Genomic DNA, 23,294 nt, shown 5'->3' on the forward strand with positions numbered 1-23,294 from the left:
AGTGGGACGTTATGTAGGCATTGCTCACAGGCACTCAGCTTCAACATATGTTTTTGGAAGTGTGTGAGAGAAAATCTCAAAGCTGGTTACTAAAAGGTTTTGAAAGTCATGTTAATCTTCAAACCACATAGGGATAGCTCTCAGGGGAAAAAAAAGACTTGTAATTTTCCTATAATAAGGGTTATAGAATTACCAAAGTTTAATGAAGAGCCCTTGCTTTCCAACCTTGCAAATTACTCCCATTAGTTAATAAATTAATTAATGTTTCTTTATCAAGAAGTGCTCAGTGATGGTTTGAAATATCACTAAAGGGGATGTGAGAGAATTGAAGCTTGGAATAAATGACCTATAAGGACCTTCAAACTAAGATTTTTGTACTTTCAAGAATTATTTTCATTGTCATCTGACGTCCAAATCCAATCCCTTCTCTAGGGAACCAATTCGGATTAAAAGAATTTCAAAAATACCCAAGCAATCAATATCTAATTCATTTAAGTCCTGTTTCTTCCCAGGCCTACTGGGTGTAAGCTTGGTGTTGCCTGCCATTTCTCTTACATTCAAGCACTTTGGGAAAGGAGCCATCCTTTTAGATCTATTTTCTTCCTGAAGCTTGGAAGCTGTATCTATATGAAAAAGGGTGACATACTAAGCCTAGGGTATTAAAACCTTTTCTAAGGGAATCAATATAACTTTGGAAAGGTTCATTTATATTTAAAGGAGGAAAGAGACAAAAGTATAAATGGATATAGCCTGTCATATACAGACTGAAGAATGTAAGAAAGGATTGAAAAATGTCAGCTTGTTCTTCTCTTCCCAGCATCTATTCTTATTTGACTTGGAGGGATGTTCTAGATCTTTAATTGAATGTGTTCTCTTTGTCTACATAAATATAAATTTTGATATTCATTATTTTGGTATCATTTCCCTGAAAATTCCTTTAGTAACCGATGATGACAGAGATCATAGGTTGGAACTAGTACAGGCTGTCTCAATGAATGAGTAGGGTCATTAGAAATTATGGAAATGAATCCTTGAGTTCATTATCCTCATGTTCCAGTCAACAAAAGGCATCAGATAAATTACTTTGTCCCACTATCTCAAATGAATAGGTTGTGCTTTTATATTATCATGTTTTAATTTTAGTAGTTTGAATATCTGATTTTTTAATTTTGGTTTGTCTTAGTGCCTCTAAGTACAGTGCCTCTGGGTACAAATAAGTTATAGTTTGTGAGCCAATGAAACCAATAATTATTGTAGAATCAACCATTAACTCATATTAACTTGTGTAAAACACTTCAGTATTCTCACACTTACTGGTGGTTTTCAAAATCATAAGGTGAGCTAGTGCTTATGACAATCGTATGTCACCTCTCTTCTCTTTTCTAAAGAGATCTCTCATTTCATCCTCAAATGTGTTTTACTTGGCTCCTTTCAGCTTGGTAAAGCAACCATATACTTTGTAATTTCACTTTCCAGCCATCAAATGCAGTAAAATGAAACAGTTTGTGCATTTATTGTACTTTCCACTATCAGGGGTCTCCCATCTGTAGCTAAGTAAACCATAGGCCACCATCAAAGCTGGGGAAGGTCATTAGTTGAGAAAACCTGGCAGAAGTTACTTCCATAATGCACCTCTAGGTCAGTTGTGCCATTTTAATAGGTGAGTTGTCTGGGGAATTCAGTTTAGAATGATATCCAAAGACAAGTTTGACCTCACCAGGAATGGGTAGAAAATTTTTAGAGGAAACTGAGATGTTTCAAACTTACATATTCTCTTTCCTGAACATACCATTTGGCCAGCTGTGATGTTACCTGACAAGGGAGCAGTAGGTGCCATATGGAACCCCAGACTTCTGGCATGGACAGTGGGAGATATCAGACTGGGATCTGTCTGACTTCAAAACCTACATGCCACTAGCTCATCATGGTGATTCATAGAAGAAAAAAGGCTGAAAGGCAGAGAAGTCTCTTCAGCAGGGTAGTATGTGATACACAGTATCTGTGAGAATGGACAACAGATGGCAATAAGGATTCTATATCATGGAAGTCTAGAAAGATACAAGAAGATGCCCTGATAGGCAGAGATGAAGTAGATGTATTTGGAGATAAAGGCAAATCAACGTTGTCAGAGTGCTTTATTATAAAGAAGAAGGACTCTAAAATAGGACTAAGGGTCCATGGAGAGACTTTATTTAGTCTTAGCTGAGTGATTTTCAAGGGCATTGCTGGACCCCAGTACTTTCCATGACCAGATTTATAATAATTACAGAAATAGTGCTATAGAGATGGGTTTTTTTCCTCCTAAAACTATGAAGTGTGTACTTATAGTCTTTTCATTCAACAGATGAAGAAACTGAGCCCCATGGAAGTTGTTACTTGCCTAGAGTCATACAGAGTGTGCAGAGGGGTGCCTGGGTGCCTTAGTCGGTTAAGTGTCTGACTTTGACTCAGGTCATGATCTCACAGTTCGTGACTTCGAGCCCCATGTCAGGCTCTGTGCTGATAGCGCAGAGTCTGGAGCCTGCTTTGGATTCTGTCTCTCTCTCTCATTCTTTCAAAAATAAGTAAACATTAAAAAAATTTTAAACAACACAGTAGGGGAGAAAGATTTTCTTTTCCTGTGCTTTCTGTAATTTATGTACATCTTATTATTTAGGAATTTAGAGAGACCACAAAGACTCATTGAGCCTCATCATCCTTCCTAGACCTACTTTTGATTCCTGAAGCAATAATCCAGCAAAGGCATTAAATTAAAGGTATATTTACCCTTGTCCTTAAAACTATCTGTAGAAAAACACATGAGAATTTATACTTCAAGGGACCTACATGAAGACCTTTAATAGCCCCAATTTAAGAAGAGACACTCTAGCGTACTAGGCTGGTCTGTAGCTTTGTCCCATTAGTTGAAATTGTACTTACATGTGTTTGAGGTATTTTTCCTATTACCCATTATTATAGTTTCCCCACTACAATTCATTGCCCAGTGTTTCTTAAGGGAGTTGCTTAATACATTTCAATTTTAGAAGCCATTCTGAACTTCATTTTCCCACTGAGTATATCTGGCCCATTCTGGATCTAGTGAGAATAACCTATGTATATTACACTGAAGTAACATAGATGGGCTATCATTAGTAGAAGGAGGATGAGTAAGTGTTGATATTGAAGAAGACTCATGAAATATGTGAACACAGTCACAGTCCATACCCAATTCTCAGTGGTTGTTTTTATAGACCATGAAATCACAGGTAAAGTCAACTGTGGTTCTGCCCTAATGGAGAGGAACAGTAGCACAAATAACCCTAAACCATACAGAATTCAAATGCATTTATATTTAGCTTTTGAATGCTTTCTATGATAATTTTCACAGCACATTGTCCTTCTAATTATGTTTTGTTTTGGGTAATACTGAAATTAACTTATATTTAGTGATTATGTGCTTTCTGATTGGATTAGAGAGGAGCCCCAGGAGTGTGTTAGAAAACCCAGCTGTGCATGATCCTCAATACTTTACACAAAGGTAGTCCAAACACTTAAAAGGCTTATAGAAATGGAAGTGATCTGACTAGTGGGCGGGTAGCTCTAGGATCTCAGTTGCATGAAATTTTTTCTTCTTTCTTTCTTTTCTTTTTTTTTTTTCTTGGAGGGATGGAAAGTAACTCAAAGGGAAAGGAGAAATCTAAGTACATTAGCCCTAGGCCTTGGGTAGTAAGGAGTGCTTAGATCTGGGTAGCCTCAAGATAGTGGCGGCAAAAGCTACCTGAGCAGTCAGGCATGAAAGTAAGGCAGTGGGTCAAGATGGATTAGCAAGGAAAGAGACCTTGGTAAGTAGTTTCCATAGATCTAAGTAGGGTCCTTTCTTAAAGGCTTCACATACAATCAGACATAGTAAGACCAAAGCCTGACAGAAGACACTAAAGAAGAAAATGGCCAGCCACTTATTTGATTGAAGAGAATGCCAAGAGCACCTGAGTACCATCTTTAAGACACTTGATTAAAATAAGGCCTCACACCCTCCCAGAAAAGATCACAGTGAGGAAAATGTTGGAGAACAATGGAATTGTTTGTACAGCAGGCGTTGGGGCCACCACCTGGAGGCACAGCTTTCAGTTTAAATTCTTTCCAGTGCTGTGAACAAGACTGGTCTAATCCCTGGGTTCTTCGAAATCCATTTGAAAATACTGCCCAGAAGAGAGGGACTTCCCTCCCTTTTGTTGGTTTTCTCTAGTACTACTAGGAATTTTCCAATTTTTCCACAAATGGTTAAGAAAAAATAAAAAAGGAAATAAAATAAGAGAGGAAAAAATAGGTTTGTATGTCAAATATAAGATAACTCTGGTTTAGGTTTCCAGGAGCTGACACTGATGAAATCTTACCGGCTGTCAGGAGCGCTGGGTTGAGAAGGGTTCAGCAGCTGAGAATGCCATAATTGATTTGGCAAATGTCTTCTCCACTGAAGAAAGGGGAGTGGTGACAAATTGGCTTCATGTTAGCCCCTCTTCACTTTTTTCCTGAAGAGCCAATATAAATTAAGTATATCACTTTATTATGCAATTATTATTAGAATATAAGCTCCCCAAGAGCAGAAACTCTGTCTGACTTGTTCCATGGCATCTAGAACAGGGCATGAAATATGGTAGGTGGTCAGCAAGGATTTGCCTGACTTCTTGCCCTTATTTAATAGATCCTGTCTCTGAAGTGGCAGGTATATTGTATTGTACCAGTGGAAGTGGTTTTCTGGGTCTGCTAAACCCAGAAAGGATCAGCATTCTATTTTTTTTCTATCTGTAAAGCAACATCAAATTGGGCACTGTTTCTTTTTCTTTTCTTTTCTTTCCCCTTCCTTCCTTCCTTCCTTCCTTCCTTCCTTCCTTCCTTCCTTCCTTCCTTCCTTGGATATGCCTCTTCTGCAGCCAGCTGGCATAAATGTGGTAATTGACACAATGAGAGAGCCTTTTATGCCAACCAGGGAAGCGATATTACCCATGATAGGCCTATGCTGTAACTGTATCTTTCCCATCAGTACAGTAGAGGGGTGACCTCCATTGCTCTTTCACTCTCCCCATATTTGAGTCTTCTCTCCCACTCTTCCTTTCTCAACCATGTTATTGCCTCCTCACTCACACATCACCAGTGAGTCTGTTGAAGCCTTCTATAATTCCCGTGTAGGAAGGATTTCCCATGTTGTCTATTTACCCCATGTGGCATTCCTTCCATGTGTTTACTTTTGATTTGTTTTTTCTGTAACTCGGCTTTTCTACAAAGCATGAAAGTGCTGTTGAGCTTCTTCTTAAAGCTATGATATTTCTTATTATGTTGTAGGATAGCCTCAGGAAACATTAAATTCTAAGAATTTAATACCAGTATTATGTTGGGATCATTTTTAAAGCAGTGAAAGCCTTTCTATTCCTGTTGTTTCATTTTTCAGAGGAATTTGGAGCTCTTGATTGAAGTAAGGCATTTCATAACCACGTCACGATACTTTGAGGAAGAAGTCAACTGATTGAGCATCAGCCATTCCTGGAATGTTTGATGCCAGTCATCTCAACAGGGCTCTGTCTGATGTACATTCCACCTGAGCACATTTTACCAACTATTGCCTTTCCTGTTTTCTGCTATGATTGGTTCTAGACAGGAAGGATAGAAGCTCATTTTATAAGATGCACAAATCCCTAACCACTACATGTGCTTTTCCTTATATACCTATGAATCCATTCTGATTTTTTTTCTCTCTCTCCTTTGCTACCAAGGAAAGCCTAGTTTTCTTTCTTCTGTCTTAAGATCCTTGTTTAAAAAATTTTTTTTTACATTTATTTATTTTTGAGAGACAGAGACAGAGGGTGAACAGGGGAGGGGCATAGAGAGAAGGAGACACAGAATCCAAAGCAGGCTCCAGGCTCTGAGCTGTCAGCACAAAGCCTGATGCGGGACTTGAATCCATGAACTGTGAGATCATGACCTGAGCCAAAGATGGACGCTCAACTGACTGAGCCACCCAGGCACCCCAATAAGATCCTCATTTTAGAAAAAGTCAGTAAAGCAGCCAAAAACACCCTCTCAAGAATTGGGATGTCTCTCTTATTTCTGACAGTTTTTAAGGTGTGTGTGTGTGTGTGTGTGTGTGTGTGTGTGTGTCTGTCTGAGGCAGGTGGTGGGGATGGTGTGTTTGACAAGGATCAATCAGGCAAAGCACTCCTAGCATTATTCATATTTTCTTTTTTGTAAAACTGAGGCAGGGGTAGATGAACTGGTATTGTCTATACCTAGTGAGTCTCTGATGCACTGATTTGTTTACCCTAATTGAACATACGTAAAATAACTGACAAATAAATACAAATACATGACAAATACATAATAAAGCATACATAAAATAATTGACAAACAGATAAAGGCGATTTCATTTTGGGGCTAATAATGGTATGCTATGAATGGCTGTCAAGCATATCTTTTAAACTTTCATTGTATTACTGCCCTGGCTATAAAAAAAAAAAAAAAAAAAGAAAAAGAAAAAGAAAAAAAGATGCTCTGACCTATTTGCTGGTGGAAAAATTCATTCATCCTCCACAAGTGTTCTGGAAACATCAACTTCTCAATAAATTCAGATATAGCAATTGACCGTTTTCAGGATGTGATGGAAAAAGGCTAAAAGCCAGTTTTGCCAAAAGCTAGTTACTCAAATGTTTCCAAGTCTCATTCTCCACTCCATTTCCACACACCCTGTAGACATAGCTACTCTCTCCTTATCTGGGCTACACTTAAATTGTTAATAATGCCGATTTACCTGGCTGTCTTGTCAAAGTTAAGGGCAAGTGAGAGGAGGAGTTGTGTGAGTAGCCTTGACGAGGTGATGATACCTAGGGAAAGTTCTCAGTCCCTACAGTAGGTAGCAGTATTGGGCTAGAGTGTGGGACATGAGCTTCTAGCAGCAATTCACCTTCAATTTCTTTGCTCTGCTTCAGACCACTCACCTGACGTGTTACTTCCCACTGCTTTGAGGGCTCCTGACCTGTAGATCTGCTGTCCTGCCTGGCCACTCCATGTGAATGATGGATACAGTAGTCTACCCATTGCTTTTCCTAAATGCAGGGAACCCAGATGTGGACCACATGAAAACTTAGGGAACATTCCAGGCTGTAGCATCCTCTTGAGCCTTAGTCTAATATTAATACCAAACAACATGAAGACGGCTTAGGAAATCTTTAGGCTAGTCATGTATATGTTTTTTCCTTATCTCTAAATTCCCCTGGCATTGTAAGCTCTTTTTGGTTAGCAGACTTCAATTTTCATTTCCTTTATGTCTGCCACCCTACACTCATCCTCCTCTTCTGACTTAGCTCTGTGTCTGTTGGATTGTTAATGAATCCTCTGTATTCTCAACAGTCCATTGCATTTGAAACGTAGGTCTCCTTTATGGACTCTGGTTCCATGCAGCCCAATTTCCTTTCTCCCAGCACACATACACATACATGCGTGACTGGAGGATGAAGGTGGCCAGTAATGGGTGATTAGCCTGGCAGTTTCCTCCTTTGCCACTAGAATGTTCAGGATATTTGCCAGACTATGCCCATGTTCACCCCCAAATTGTTCTCTTTGATGGATCTTACCATTGCACTCCATACAATTTATCCCTCCTCATAACTCACATTTAGGGCCCTAGAAAGGCCCTTAAAGGACACCCATAAGTGGATTAGGTCCTTAGTCTTACCTGACTCCTTGAAATGCTTTTGTGTGGTTTCCTCATTTGCTTGGAATGACCCATTTAACAACCTAACTTTACAATTCTTTGATCTCAGCTCTTCCAGAGACATTTGTCTCCCTATGTCCACAGGAATCTACTTTTTCAGGCGCGTCTGTTCTCTCCCAACAAGAGTCTCTCACATCCCATCTTTCCTCTCAAGCATACCTGTTCTTTGACCCCTTTTGTACTCCCCAATCTTGAGTCTTTTATTCTCTACCGGGTTTCAAGCCCCTTTAGGCTTCCTTTTCAGGACCTCCTGGTCACTGTCTTGAATTTCTCGTTCACTAGCTGACTTGATCTTTCAACTCATTCTCTTTACAGACCTACCCCCTAATCCTAGGTCACTTCTTTTATTGACCTTTGCTACTCCTAGAACCAGTCAGAACTGATGTAATGAGGGACACACCAGAATAAATTATTTATGCTGATAACGTGCACCTAACATCTCATCCTGGTATGGTTTGACAGGTCCTGGAAGTCTGTGCTGACCATATAGCTTATGTTGTGCCTCAGAGCCCAAACTAGCAGCACTGAAAGTGACGGAGTCCCCTAATTGGGAGAGGGAGATGGATTAAGCTATTGTAAAAGTTTCTATTGACATGTGCACATACATAATAGATAATTTTATAGGAATGAGAAAATGTGATTATATCTTATGTACAAATAGGTGGGGAGAGATTTAGCATAGTTTCTAGTTTTCCTTTCGGTTTAGTTTCCACTTTTCTTCTTATTGCCTATACATCAAAATCAGCCTCAACTTATAAACATATACCCAGAAAAACTGTCAATAACCTAGATAGAATATGTCTGGGTTTTTTCTTCCAACGCTCATATACTGAAAGATATATACAAATTCATATATATATATATATATATATATATATATATATACACACACACATTCATATATTCATGTACACACATATACATACATATATACACATACATGCATACTATAGATACATAGGATTTTTGGTACTCCTTTTACAAGGTGAGATCATAATATACACATTTTGTGTTCTTTTCTCATTACATCTTATCTGGCAGAAATCACTCCAAATCAATTAGACCAGTCATTTTTTTACACTGCATTATTAACTTTGTTACCTTATATAAACTACCAAACATTTATTGAGTACCTATCATGTGCATACAAAAGCCTGAAATTTCTTCAGATTTTAGAATCGAAAAGGGAATTTATGGCACCCGGGTGGCTCAGTCGGTTAAGCGTCCGACTTCAACTCAGGTCATGATCTCGCGGTCCGTGAGTTAGAGCCCTGTGTTGGGCTCTGGGCTGATGGCTCAGAGCCTGGAGCCTGCTTCCAATTCTGTGTCTCCCTCTCTCTCTGCCCCTCCCCTGTTCATGCTCTGTCTCTCTCTGTCTCAAAAATAAATAAACGTTAAAAAAAAATTTTAAAAACTCATAGTTCAGGGGCACCTGGGCAGCTCAGTCGGTTGAGCGCCTGATTCGGCTCAGGTCATGATCACGCGGTCTGTGAGTTCAAGCCCCGCGTTGGGCTCTGTGCTGACATTTCAGAGCCTGGAGCCTCCTTCAGATTCTGTGTCTCCCTCTCTCTCTGCCCCCACCCCTCCGCTCTCTGTCTCTGTCTTTCTGTCTCTGTCTCTGTCTCTCTCAAAAATAATAAACGTTAAAAATAAAAAAGAAAACAACTCATAGTTCAGCCATCCTACAGAACATATGAGAAAACTAAGGCTCTGTAAACATCCATGATTTGTTCAGTGTCTTGCGGGCAACTAGTGCTCAGATCAGAACCTAGCTCTAGTACCTCCCAAGAACAGTGCTATCTGAATCATACTATACAGAATCCCATAAATTTGTCTTAGAAGCCATTCTGACAATACTTACAACTTAATGTGATTGTTTGGTACAGCATAAGATATGTTTTCAGGCCTGAGGTAGGGAGGAAATAGGGGAGAGCAAGAATTTGGGAAAATTCCTATTCATGTACTGGTGGCTGTGTGGATAGACCAAACTGTTTTTATTGACCCAAACTAATCAACCAGTGGAGACTTAAGAGTGCCAGCATTTGAAGGGGCATCAATAAAAGAAATTTGTGTTGAAGAGCTATGTAAGATGTCCTGTGAAAGGAATTCACTCCCCATCTTAAGAGGGCTCTTTTCACAGAGGAAGCCTTAGGTAGACTGTGGTTGTAGATCCTCCCTGGGCTTTAAAGGACATCTGGAAAGGCTCAGCTTTCAAATTAGAACTCCTTTCACAGTGCTGGAAAAATTTGTCTTGAGTGTTAGAAAACTGTTTCCCAAGATGATAAAACCTGTGGCAAAATATGAGAACTTTCATGTGTAGAGGAAAAAACCCCACACTTTTACATCACATTTCTTAATGGGGCATATATGGATCTATTAATAAAGAGTTATCCTCTGCCAGATTTTTCTGCCCTTGGTGAATTTCCATTGTCCCCAAAGTACCCCGCGTACCAGTCCGTTCAGTCATCAAATAATTTAGGGGCATGCCAACATTATGCTAGGTACTGAATAAAGGGAGAGTACAGTTGCCCGAGCCTCCCATATCCAAGTGGGAAATGTACTACTGAATATCCTGCGTGCCTGTCCCTGCAGAGAATTCAGTGTGGACTTTATGACCTTCACTGACAAAATAGCGAGAAATGAACAAATGTTCCTTCAAGGCAGCTAATTCCTTGGTTATTATGAAGCTGATTGGATCTTTTGTATGCATTCCAAAGACTCCAAAAAGAGTCCTTGAAGGTGTAATTCTACCAGAAGAGGTTTGCTGCAGACCCCTTGAGACACTCTGCAGCAGGGGCCCTCCAGCTGTACGGGATGTGCTTTCACATTGTAGGGCACCTGACAGTTGAGTAGAAAATTGCTTTTGGTACTGGGTTTTCTGTGATCATTCAGAAACAGTACTAGGTTCCAGGCTGCATTGTCTGTATCATCTTTTTCTTGAAGTGCTCTGCATCTTTATGCATCTAATTCTAGTAGGATTTGTTTTTCATACGTACCATGTCTCGGATTTTCTACTAGGTAGTACACATTTTTCTGATGCAGTCGCCTTGCCAGTCATATTATCATCCTCACTTCAGAAAGGAGGTTAAGAGAGTTGAGGTAGTTCCCACAATGTCACAGAACTGGAAGAGGCAGAGCAGGAATGAATCTCAGATCTCTGTGTCTTGAAAGTCTGGATTGAGATCCCTGGGTATCCAATACCCCTCTCAACCCCCAACTCTGGATCAAAAGAGAATCAGGAGGCAGAGACTAAGTTGAGGCATGAGCATATTCTGACGGGCCAGTGGTAAACGGTAGAGTCTAATTTTCTAAAGCTGAATATTAAATGTTTACAGCATGTACTTGATGTTAGCATGAATTTATTTCCCAGAGTTGGGATTTTCAGTGATTGCCATTCCCACACCAGTACTGTGAGGAACAGTGGGAAAGGAGAACAGGTTGACTTTTCAGAGAATGAGACATTTTTTTTTTGAAAAAGAAGGCAAAAAGAGGAACTATATAATTCCCAGTCCTGACAGAAAATATCTCTAGGGTAATTACGGCTGATCCAATGTTTGTTTCTCTGGGTAATCAGGTAACCCAGCTTTCAGTGAGTGTGTCTTTCTCTTTGTCTCTTTAGTTAACTATTTCTAAGTATAGGTGGACTGTACGAGATAAAGTAGCCTAAATTCACACCAGATGACAAAATGTCTCTCATGAGACTGTATGCCATAATACGAATATCGTTAGTTACACTTAAACTTAGCCATTCTGTGGCTTTTATATTTGTTTAATATTCATTTTGCACAAAGTCTCCTCTGCAATAGACCCCTGGATGATTGGTATTAACATGTCAGTATTTATTCATTAAAGGGAGCAACCTCAAGAAGACTAAGTGACCCTTGAGAGCTTTCCCGTTGACTCTGTGACAGAGCTAGGAATTCAGTGGCTATGAGGTGACACACTGAATGTGATGTTTGTCATAATTTCTCATGTGTTATATCAATACACTCATTAGCTGAGGATGTCAGCATTAGCTGAGTAGGTATCCTGATCAATGTTTGCCCATTCTCTGGATAATTAGCACTGTTTGGTAAAAGAGGAGGAGTTTTGAGTTGACCTCCCTGGTAACAAAATCAAGCATTTGGTTAAAGCTAACCTGACACAGTTAATGCCTGAGTAATTCCTCAGCCCCTTACTCTCTACCCTTAATCCAACCTGGGTCTCCTTTCATCTTTATAGGTTTCTTAGCTATTTTGTATTAGCAAGATATCATGATGAACTAATTCCATATATTAACCATGTGCTCTGACAAGAGTTGAGTGACTAAGAGGCCCAAGAACAGGCCCTCAGTAGCATTATCCTCTCTTGACAGGCCATATGTGGGTGTTACTGGGAGACTAAATGAGCTTATTATATATTTTAGAAAGAAATGTCAAAGAATTTAAAAATTCTCCAGTCCATCCAGCAGCAAACCTTTTGTTTTCCAACTTTAATTGTATTATAATGGTAAAAAAAATGCTAATTGTTACTCCATATCAACTGTTTTTACGTGGTGGGATTGGGGGAAGGAATCAGTGGGTGAGGATCTGGCATGGGAGTATCTGTGTTTGCCTGCGTGTGTGTGCGCGTTACTTATGGCTGTTAATTATCTCAGAAAGGCAAATGTTCAAGTGAAGAGAAACAGACAACGGTTCACAGTGATTATGAAGCTGTGTTTGTACCACTGCCAACTCTTGGGGAAAATTTCATATCTGTTGGTAGAGAAAAAATACTGGAAACCTACAAATGAAATCCTGAAAACTGTAAAGATGTATATCTCTTGGTAATTCAAACTAGGCACAAATATTATTTATGAAGATGAAATGTTTGTGTTTCTATGCTACAGTATTTAGTAATAATAATTATTCACATACAGTGTTGATATTAATCCTGACCATGCTAATTCAGAGTATGCACTTTTATTTACCTTTGTTTGTGAAGCCAGTTCATTAGGCAAATGATCAATATAATTCGCTTACTGTCATTCAGAGAACTAGCAATTTTCAAACATTTTAGATGCATCTGTATACAGTATTATTTTAATTTTATATAAAATATTCTTCTTTACTGGATGTTACCATATTAACTTCACACCCAATGTGTTTATACTGAAATCTTCACTTTCTAGGATAAACCATTGTCTCCCGCTGACTCTCTTGGTTTTGTCAGCAAAGCTATTCCCCTCATCTTGGAACCTCAAAGTCTTCCTTAAGGACTCTTCTTCCTTAAAGACTCCTCTCATGTTGTGCATATTTATTCTTTTGGAACATCCAGGAAATTCTGTCTTGCTAGTACATTTTGCAATTATCTTTTTAGCTTTATTTCTAGCACCTCCATTGCAGACCTCTCCTAATCCATTGAACTTATTTTACATCTCTCTGCCTACCATGTTTCTTCCTCCAATCCATCCTACACATCAAAGTTCCTCCACTTTTTGGTATCTGCAAACCACATAATAGGCATCCAGGATATAGGCAGACCAATTACAGGTAAAGTTTTAAAATACTGTCATAATTTTTAAACAATAGTAAATAGTTTAAAAGTGATGATAATAGCTGTTTTGAATAATTAATTCATCATAATAATTCAGCAGTGGGAATGAAAAAAAGCAACAATTATATTAATGAGAGGGGGGAGAGTATCTTTACTCCAAAATGAGGATACAGATAACCAGCTGTAACAGATTGCATATAGAGTCTGTTTCTTCATTTATTCTTTATTTCTGCTGAATTAGATCTTACTTAAAAGTCATTGTGGGAACAAGAAGGAAGGAGAGAAAATGACGTCCACAGATTACAGTACCTATAGCCAAGCTGCAGCCCAGCAGGGCCAGTACTTATGCTACCCAGCCCACTCAAGAATATGCACAGACCATACAGGCATATGGGCAGCAAAATTGTGGAACCTATGGACAGCCCACTGATGTCAGCTCTACCCAGCCTCAGACGACTGCGACCTATGGGCAGATTATCTGTGCAACTTCTTATGGACAGCCTACCGTTGGTTATACTACTCCCAGATTTGATCTTGGAAGCATCAGTGGAGGTGGGCGGGAAGGAGTCTGTGGTGGAATGGGTGCTAGAGAGCAAGGTGGCTTCAGTAAGCCTGGTGGACTCATGGACAAAGGACCAGATCTTGATCTATGCCCAATTGTAGATCCAGATAAAGACTCTGACAGCATTGCAATTTATATGCGAGGCTTAAACAACAGCGTGACCCTAGGTGATCTGGCAGACTTCTTAATCAGTGTAGAGTTGTTAAGATGAAGAAGATAATCAGACAACCCATGATCCCTATCTTCTTAGACAAGGAAACAGGGAAGCCCAAAGGCAGTGCTGCAGTGCCCTACGAAGACCTGCCAACTATCAAGGCTGCCTTGGAGTGGTTTGTTGGGAAAAAGGTTTAAGGGAGCAAACTTGAGGTTCCTCTTGCTCTGAGGAAGCTTCTGGTGAATAGCATGCGGGGTGGTATGACTCCCTGTAAGGATAGATGGATGCCACCGCCACTCCCTGGAGTTCCAGAAGGCCCCAGAGGTTGCATAGACCATGGAGGAGACAGAGATGGATTCCTCAGAAGAGGGTCCTAAGATTCCCAAGGGAATCCATCTGGAGGAGGACACATCTACCACCAAGCTAGACCCTGGCAGTGCCCCAACCTGGGGTGTGAAAACCAGAACTTCACCAAGAGAACAGAATACAACCAGTGTAAGGCCTCAAAGCCTGAAGGCTTCCTTCCACCATCCTTTCCACCCCTGGGTATTGACCTTGGCAGGGGTGGCCCCGGTGGCATGTGGGGAAGAAGAGGTGTCCGCATGGACCACCGTGGTCCTGGTGGATTGTTCAGAGGTGTCCCTGGTGAAGACAGAGGTGGCTTCCGTTGTGGTTGGGGCATGGACTGAGGTGGCTTTGGTGGAGGAAAATTAGGTGGCCCTAGTGACCCCCTGGACCTTTGATAGAACAGATGGGAGGCAGAAGAAGTAGATATGGAGGATGTGGAAAAATGGATAAAGGCAAGCACTGTTGAGCATGCAGAGACTGGCCCTAATAGACACAGAGACCCCATGAAGCTGCATTGAATGCCAGAATTATTTTTTTATTTTTTATTTTAAAATTTATTCTGAGGGAGAGCATGTGAACATGAGTTAGGGAGGGGCTGAGAGAGAAGGAGTAAATCCTCACCAGGCTGGGCACTGTCAACACAAGCCCAATGCAGGGCGCGATCTCATGAACTTCAAGATCTTGCAAGATCACTGCAAGATCATGACCTGAGCCTAAATCAAGCGTCAGATGCTTAACTGACTGAGCCCTCCAGGTGACCCTACCAGATTTAGTTTTAAACCAGAAAATGTTTTAGGTTTATAAATCCATGTTCACAGTGTTGACCACAACATTATGATTATTCCTTGTCTGCACTTGAGTATTTTTCAGCATTTGTGAAGAAACCTTAGAACAAGTTAAATGTTAAAAAAAAAAAAAAAAGTCATTGTGAAGAGCAGCAAATATTTGGTGGTCTTTTGACTGGTTCTGGTTTGTCTAATCGTACAAAGATTCAGAAATTAGGGAGAGGGTTTTTGCTGACGGACATCCAGTGCCTTATTAGGAACTGTTTAGGCTGAGGGCATGCTCTTCTGAAAAGTGGCTGGTATGTTGAATTCATCAACACAGAAGATAACCGGCCAGTGGATTTCTAATGAATTTTTGATTGGATTTGTTTGTGATAATTATTTCTTCATATTGATTTTTGGCATTCAGATGTGTTAAATATGGTCCATAACAGCACTGATTTCTTTCTTCAATAAGTTTGGAATATCTTTAAATAGTAAGATAGAAACTCTGGTCAACTAATCTATATCAAAATTCAGTCTTTTTAGAAACTTTTCCCCTCTCTTCCTAAATGTTTAAACTTAAATGCTGGCTATGAAATGATAGATTCAGGATCCTCCAGATATTGAATATACAACTGAGATATTCCACTGGAAATTAAAGAAATCTTTTTGCTGGATTTTTTTCTTCACTTACCGTTTCATTTAACGACCTTTACTCTTGACAGCCAGAGTTCTTGAGTATGAAGAAACAGAATCTTCTGTTCTCAACCCATTTTCTTGCACAGCATGCTAGAAATTCTTGCCTACAATCTGATGATATTCATAGTTTTTTTAATTTCTTTCAAGCTTTAAGTCAAGTTCAGGAGGCACACTTACCTTGACAACTGTGAACAAAGCAGTGTTGGTTTGCCCCTGGGTGCAGTTTCGGTCATTCATGTGGCGATATCTTTCTTTGTTGTGCATATTGATTGCACTCAGTCAATAACAATCCCAATGCACCCTTCATGTACACCAACACTTACAAAATTATTAGCAAATAAGAAATCTCTTCCCCTCTGGCATTAGTTTTTAGTGATAAATAATTGTCAATCATTTCTCCTTGTACACATATGATCTACTTTACACGGTGGACGTCTCTGATTTCGTACAAGTCTGAAGAGAAGTATCTGCTGATAAAAGCCTAACAGCAAATAGTAAATGTTCTTTCACATTGTACACCACTGACATTATCCATCTTCTAACAGTTTCATAAATAACTTCACAGTTAGTTTATTCTGCTTTTCTCCATAAGGTGACTGTCACTGAACTTATTTGCAACTTTGAGTGATACCTTACTGGTTTTGGTTTCTTCTCTGCCTTGAGTGGGGGAACTCGTCAATATTTTACCTAGCAGCTTTTGTTTTCACTTGTTTTGGAAAAACTTGATAGATATACCTGAATTCTGCCTTGAAAATGACAAGAAAGCTTCAGTGGCTTCATACCACTATTTGACAACCTTTTGCAACAGACAACTCACTGAGGACCAGTGGTGAAAAATGGTCAGTCCACGAAGTCCAGTCTTGAGATGTTCATCATTCTACATCCTGTCTGCAGGTCTCCTTTTGCACTGCTCATGAAATTTATGCATTTGTAGAGAACTTTGTTCTGCACAGATTCACTATGTACTTTCTCTATAAAAACTTCTTCACTACGTTGGCGAGTTTAGGTCATAGTATATCGTTTATAATGCTGTTTTCGTATTTCACTACTTTTATGCATCCAAGTAATTAATTTTGAACCACTACTTCATTTTGCATAATGACACCATTAAACGCAATAAAGCAGTTATAAGAAAAAAGACGTAGTCATCAGATGTAGACACTCATAAGCAAATTATGTGAGTCATCGGAGATGAATTGCACTTTGTTTGCCAAAGGTTACCTAAGACCACCAATCTTGCATATTCCATGTATGTGAGATATTTTAAAGGTAAGTGCTATGAAGAATCATGATATATTTTTATGAGAATCATAACTCATATAAGACTATTGGCAACAACTAGTTGTTCACAAGTCCCACATAGAAAAATGGTGCCTTGTCCCTTGGCTCATATTATTTTATCAAATTACCATCCCTAAACCCCAAAAACCAACAACACAAAAAGACCTATCAGTGGCTCTGGTAGCCTATGTGATAAAATCAGAACTCCTTAGCCTGACACTCTCAAGGTCCCCCTAACTGGGGGCTCCCTCTCCTCTGCCCAGATTTCTGTTTTATCCCTGCAGATTCACCCAGGATGTCTGCTAAAACCCCCTTAACTTTTTGATTGTTAAAGAAGGTTCAGAATCTCTCTGAATGCCAGAACTTGTCTGCACAAATGGACCAGAAATCTCGGCTTTTATCTTTACAGTTCAGTTCAAGTTCTCACATGTGAATGGAAGCGGGCATAATGGAGGCGAGGCAAATTTAAACCACGTTTTCAAATCATGTCTCCAGTATTTGTTCTGTGAACCATTCTTTCAAACCAGTTTTTACTCATTGCTTCTCCAAGTATGCCATTTGCTTCTTTTTATTTATTTATTTTTAATTTTTTTAATGTTTATGTGTATTTGAGGGAGAACGAGAGAGACAGTGCATGAGCGGGGGAGGGGCAGAGAGAGACGGAGACAGAATCTGAAGCAGGCTCCAGGCTCTGAGTTGTCAGCACAGAGCCAACGTGGGGCTCAAACTCACCAGCCATGGGATCATGACCTCAGCTGAAATCGGACACCCCACCGACTGAGCCACCCAGATGCCTCTGCCATTTGTTTTCTTATTGCAACTTATATCTATATCATTCTAATCATCACAAAAGCTTTGTCTTGTCTACCTTGTGAATTCTTTACCTCCTGTTGATTTTCTCACCTCCTAAGATAAAATCTTATTTACCTACCTTGTCTGAATTGCCTTCTTCTCTCTATAATTTCTGTTGAAATTACTTTCATTATAATTTTTTAGTCAGTACGTTGCTTTGAGTCAGTGGGTTGCTCTGAAAAATATGCTTTAATTGTATATAAGCCTTCAATTTGAATGGCTGTACGTTGCCCCAAACTAGATTACAAGTGCCTCGAGAGCAACTTTGCCTTACATGTCTATACATCTATTCCAGGGTTTGGGTACAGTGCGATTCACAAATACTGTATTTGAGTTAACCTGCTTCCCAAGATTGTATCACACATACAAACTAGATGTAAGAATTTAAGAAAAACATACCTCTTCAATAAAGCGTTCTAAAACTTTTCATTCAATCTTTGTAGCTTCCTCATCACCTGGTTTTATCAGCAGTATTTAAATTTATGTGTTTACTTAACAAATGCTAATATAGCATACCCAGTGTCAGTCTTCTATGCACTTCACTAATGTTATCTCATTTAATTTTCAAGACACCAGCCTGCAGTAGATCCCCTACTGTTATCCCTATTTTACATAGTAGGAAGCTGATTTACTGAAAAGTAGCTTGGCTATGGTCACAGTATAAGTCAATAGTTAAGTCAAGATTCAAACCTACATCCTTAACTACTGTGCTCTAGGAATTTAAGCGAGAGCTTTCTCTAAAAAATGGGCTTCTGTCTTTGTTTATGATATTCCTATAGGATGGATATTAAATCACTTAAAGAAAATAACCTGGGTGTCTGGGTGGTTCAGTCAGTTAGGTTAAGCATCCAACTTCAGCTCAGGTCATGATCTCATGGCTCAGGAGTTCTGTCCCCATGTTGGGCTCTGTGCTGACAGCTCAGAGCCTGAAAGCCTGCTTTGGATTCTGTGTTTCCTTCTCTGTCTGACCCTCCCTCACTCATGCTCTGTCTCTCTCTCCCTCCTTCAAAAATAAATAAACATTAAAAAAAAAAAAAAAGATCTACCTGTATTTCAGTGAAAATAAATTAAGACACATTTTAAGCTGGCATTACATCAGAGCTTAGTGGACATGAAATGACAGGAATCCAAAGCCTAAGAAATAGTCTAATCCAAGTCCTGTGAGACTTTCTGTCATAATGACCTTTCTGCCATGGGATATTATCCTGACAATATGCCTTAGTGTCTCAGTTGTTTAAAAGTATAATACCTTTTGAAACAATCAACTTAAAAGGGAGTTCACAGACAATGGCCTCCTAGAGTGGATGGCACCCCTAGCCTGTGTTTCACTGAAACCATTCCTGCTTAGTCATCTTCTTTAGGACCAGCTTTTCTGATTGGACATGTATTATTTGGTGCCTTTCAATCTGTGCATAAATTGGACTGAATAATGAATGAAGCAGTTCTGCCTCTTACTAATTAAATACTGGAAGTTGTTTATAAGTTCTGTTAGCTCAGTCCCTCCTTGTCTCTCACTTAAGAATTTTTCTGGGACTCTCTTTTAGTCTCTGGTGGAAGGAACCCTTTGGGTTCAGGCCGCCATTCCCATTGCCTCAAAATCAATTTTCCTTTTTGTCTCTTTCCTTTTTGAAATTTAGGGTTCTTTGGATTTTTAAATTTAGACATTTTTTCTTTTTAAAAAAATATTATTCCCTTTATGAATATGGCTCTTAATTGCTAAGATTTCCTAATAACTAAAGGAAAATGGCAATTTTGGTTTTGCAATTTGGCTTAGAAAATGATTTCATCTGGGAATATCCACTGGGTGTATTTATACAACAGAAGTAAGTGTAGAATGGAGTAGTATTGGAAGTATTAGAATAGGGTAAAAATCAAATGTGGTTAATTTTATTACCCATAATGTACCATAATGTACCCATAATGTTTTTTTCTAAAATTATCATAAAGATCTAGGTCTGGATTAGATAATCACTTCTAGTCAATCTCCTTTGGAAGTTGGAAGCCAAAGAGACTCCATGTTTTCTCTATGATATTGCATAAATTTGGCATAATCATTAACAGTCAAATATTGATATTGACTTCCTGTTTACCTTGAAATATATTTCACAGTGATTTACCTCATTCTAGATGGAACAATAAAGAATTGGTAGATAGTCTTCTACGAAGAGTTAACATACTGAAATTTCCCTGTAATGGAGTGTGACAGTGTTGAATGTAAATAGCAATCTAGGAATGACTGAAAACAGATTATTTAATATGCATATGTATGAGGAAACAGTTCTACCTGCCAACTGCCTGGAAGAGCAGCGTAGTGATAAGTGGAGGACTGAAACAATTGCTGCACAGTAATGGTTCTCATGTTTTGGAGCTGAGGGGCTAACCCAAAAGACGTTTACGTCTTTGTCTTGAAATCTGTGGAGGGAGCTATATTTTTGCAGCAAATGTGAAGAAGTGGGGAAAAAAGGTAAAATGACTTAATCTCACAGAGATTTGAAAATTCTGTAACTTGGACCTTGGTATGCTAACGGTGAAATCTTCTCCTCAGGATGCCTACATCTATAGTTGCCAATTGTGTCTTTCCAAGCAGCCCTTCTCTTAGAGTCAGGATGTTCTCCTAGGGCTCTCTTCCTTGTTGAGTGACTAATATAATAATATAGCTGAGGATGGAAGTCAGTCGCTAGAATCTCCATTTCCCCTTCCCGCCTTAGGTAAATCGCAGGTGCTCTCATGTTGACTGTAAGATGCTCCCTGTAGCTGAGCTCTGTGGTTCTTATTTTCAGGTTCAAAATCTCCTGTAATATTTGATAGATAGATATAATTCTTTTTAAAACTCTGTCTTAAAACCCTTCCTTTTGAGGGCACTACATTATATTGCTCCTTTCCTATTTCTCTGTCTGATCCTTCTTGAGTTTTTTACTGGTCCTTTTTCTTCTGTTTCTAAATATGGATGGTAGGCCCTCAGCCCTTTGCTCTCTTTCTTTATATAATAGTTCTCAATCTGGGCATTGGGCAAGATGGGGGTGAGTGTGCAGAGAAGAGTATAGAGTATAGTGAATAGTTTTTTTCAGACCAGCACGCGTCCAAACACCTCTCTCCCACACTAAGATTAGTGGAGACAGGAGCAAGGACTGATATATTTTCAGATTCTCTCATAGGTATGCCAGCCATATTGAGGGACACTATGAAAAATTCTTGAGTATTATTTTATTCATTTCCAGGTCTTCAGCTCTTGCTCCAGTGAAATGACTTCTCTATACCAAGTTTTCCATCTGCTAAACTTTTCCACATGGTTATTTCACTTACCTCACTGAACTACTTTCTTTTTCTGTTTTTCTCTTTTTGTTACTGGAGTTACCAGCATTCTCCTGGGCATGTGGGCTTAGAGGCAGAGTCATCTCTGAGTTCTCTCTTCTGTCTTCCATCAGCCCTCCTGTCTTCTGTCAATTATTGAATCTTGCTGAAATTTCCTTTCCCTTTCTCCATTATCTACCCTTCTTTTCCATAGTTACCAATTCCTTCTTTGTTGAGGCATTCTTTTTTTTTTTTTTAAATACCATGACCACCTCCAGTTTGGACTTCCTGTCATAACATTTTTTACCTCCAATCCATCCTGTGACTCTCTCCAGATTAGTATTCTGTCCCAGCCTTTTGAAAGTTGGAATAAAAATAGCATGGTCACTGCTGTCATGAAGCTCATAGCCCTGTGAGGGATTCAGATATTAATCAATTAATCTCCTAATTTAATGTAATTTTAAATAAGAGCTTACAAAAAAAAAAAAAGAGGAATATGGTGCTATTTGAGCCCAGATAAAGGAATATTATCCAGTTAGCAAATCTGTTTGTGCCAGGGATAGGGTTGATATTTAAATAATGTATGGGAGTCATGTAATGAATGTGGTAGAGATGATGAGTAAGGATGGGTCTTTCATGAAAATGGAACAGCATGTATAAATATCCCATTATGTGTGGAGGCATAGAGGTTTTGAGTAAAGAAAGCTGTGGTCACAGCTTAAAAAGGCGGTAGGTTATGGAAACCAATTTGACAATAAATTTCATATATTGGGAAAAAAAGGCGGTAGGAGAAGGGAATTCAGTGAATTGTTGTCATAAGAGCTAGCAGGGTCCCGTGGCACATTTTAAGCTCTGATTAGGATTCTGTCTATATCTTTAAAGCTGTGAAATCTCACTGAAGAGTCTCAAGCAAGTTAGTAACATGATAAGATTTTAAAAGATCATTCTAGATAAAAAGCACAGCACAGGGGATATAGTCAATGGTATTGTAATAGCGTTGGATGGTGATAAGATAATTGCTTCATTTGTGGTAGGCATAGCATAACCTATAGACTTGTCAAGTCACTTTGTTACAACAAAATGTAACATTGTACGCCAACTATACTTCCATTAAAAAAAGAAAGGAAGGAAAATCTCTTTCCAGCTGCAATGGAGGGTACAGTTGGGAGAAAAGTAAGTCATGGGGAGACCATCTGAAGGATATTGTGAAGAGAAATTCTGACAGCTCATATGAGGTGATGGAAACAGAGATGGAGATTGAAGAAAACGGACCAGAAACCCAAAGTGGAGTAGGGACCCGAAGTAGAGATATGGGGAGAATATCACCCATAGCTTTAGAACAAGATGGGCTGAAAGCATGTTTTCATGCATCTAGAGAATTGGGAGGGACTTGAAATATCTGGAGCAAAGTTTGTTCGTTGGGAGTGGTGGCGTTGGAGAGGCAGGTAGAGACGATTATGAAAATCCTTTTGTGTGATGCTGAGGGCAAAGAAGAATATCTGAAGGACTTTGAGTTGGGCATCACAATCAGAAAGGGAGTCTAAAGAAGGCTTCCTGGAAGTATGGAGGATGGCCTTTGTGGAAGGAGGCATGAGACAGGAAGAAGTAATGGGAGTATAAACTAAGGTCACGGCTTTGGAAATGAATAGGAGGCATTATATCCAATAAATATGAAAGAAATGGAATCATTAGTATTTGGTCACTGATTGCATGTAGAGAGTGAGAAAGAAGGTTGCCCAGGATGAATCTGTAGTTTCTGATTGAGATGGGCAGGTGGATAATAGTGTCACCCACTTTGATGGGCACCACGTTAGGAGGAGATTGGGAAGAAAGTGCGGAGTTTAGATTTGTTTAAACTTCACTTCTCAATACCTCCTCATCTCTGTAACTTTTTCTGTTTCTCCACTTGGCATCCATGGCCTATTGTTTTTCTTAGTTGTTTGGTTGGCTTTACTATGAACAAAAGTACCTAACTGTTCATCTCTTGTTCCATGCCTCCTATGAAATTAATTGAGAAACTGATATTTTTCATGTACATCTTTTAATTATCTTTCATTTCGCTCCAAGAGGCTGTTGAGCATGGAT

At 39.3% G+C, this 23,294-nt stretch overlaps 1 protein-coding gene and 1 pseudogene across 2 annotated transcripts in view; both read left to right on the forward strand.

The window, feature by feature from the left end:
• NRG1 (neuregulin 1) overlaps nt 1-23,294 on the forward strand; it is a 1,098,681-nt gene that overhangs the window by 351,114 nt on the left and 724,273 nt on the right. The gene's annotated exons all lie outside the window — the stretch shown is intronic.
• Nucleotides 13,789-14,785, forward strand: LOC102955277 (annotated as a pseudogene).

This window comes from Panthera tigris, chromosome B1 (assembly GCF_018350195.1).
Source record: "Panthera tigris isolate Pti1 chromosome B1, P.tigris_Pti1_mat1.1, whole genome shotgun sequence".
NCBI lineage: Eukaryota > Metazoa > Chordata > Mammalia > Carnivora > Felidae > Panthera > Panthera tigris.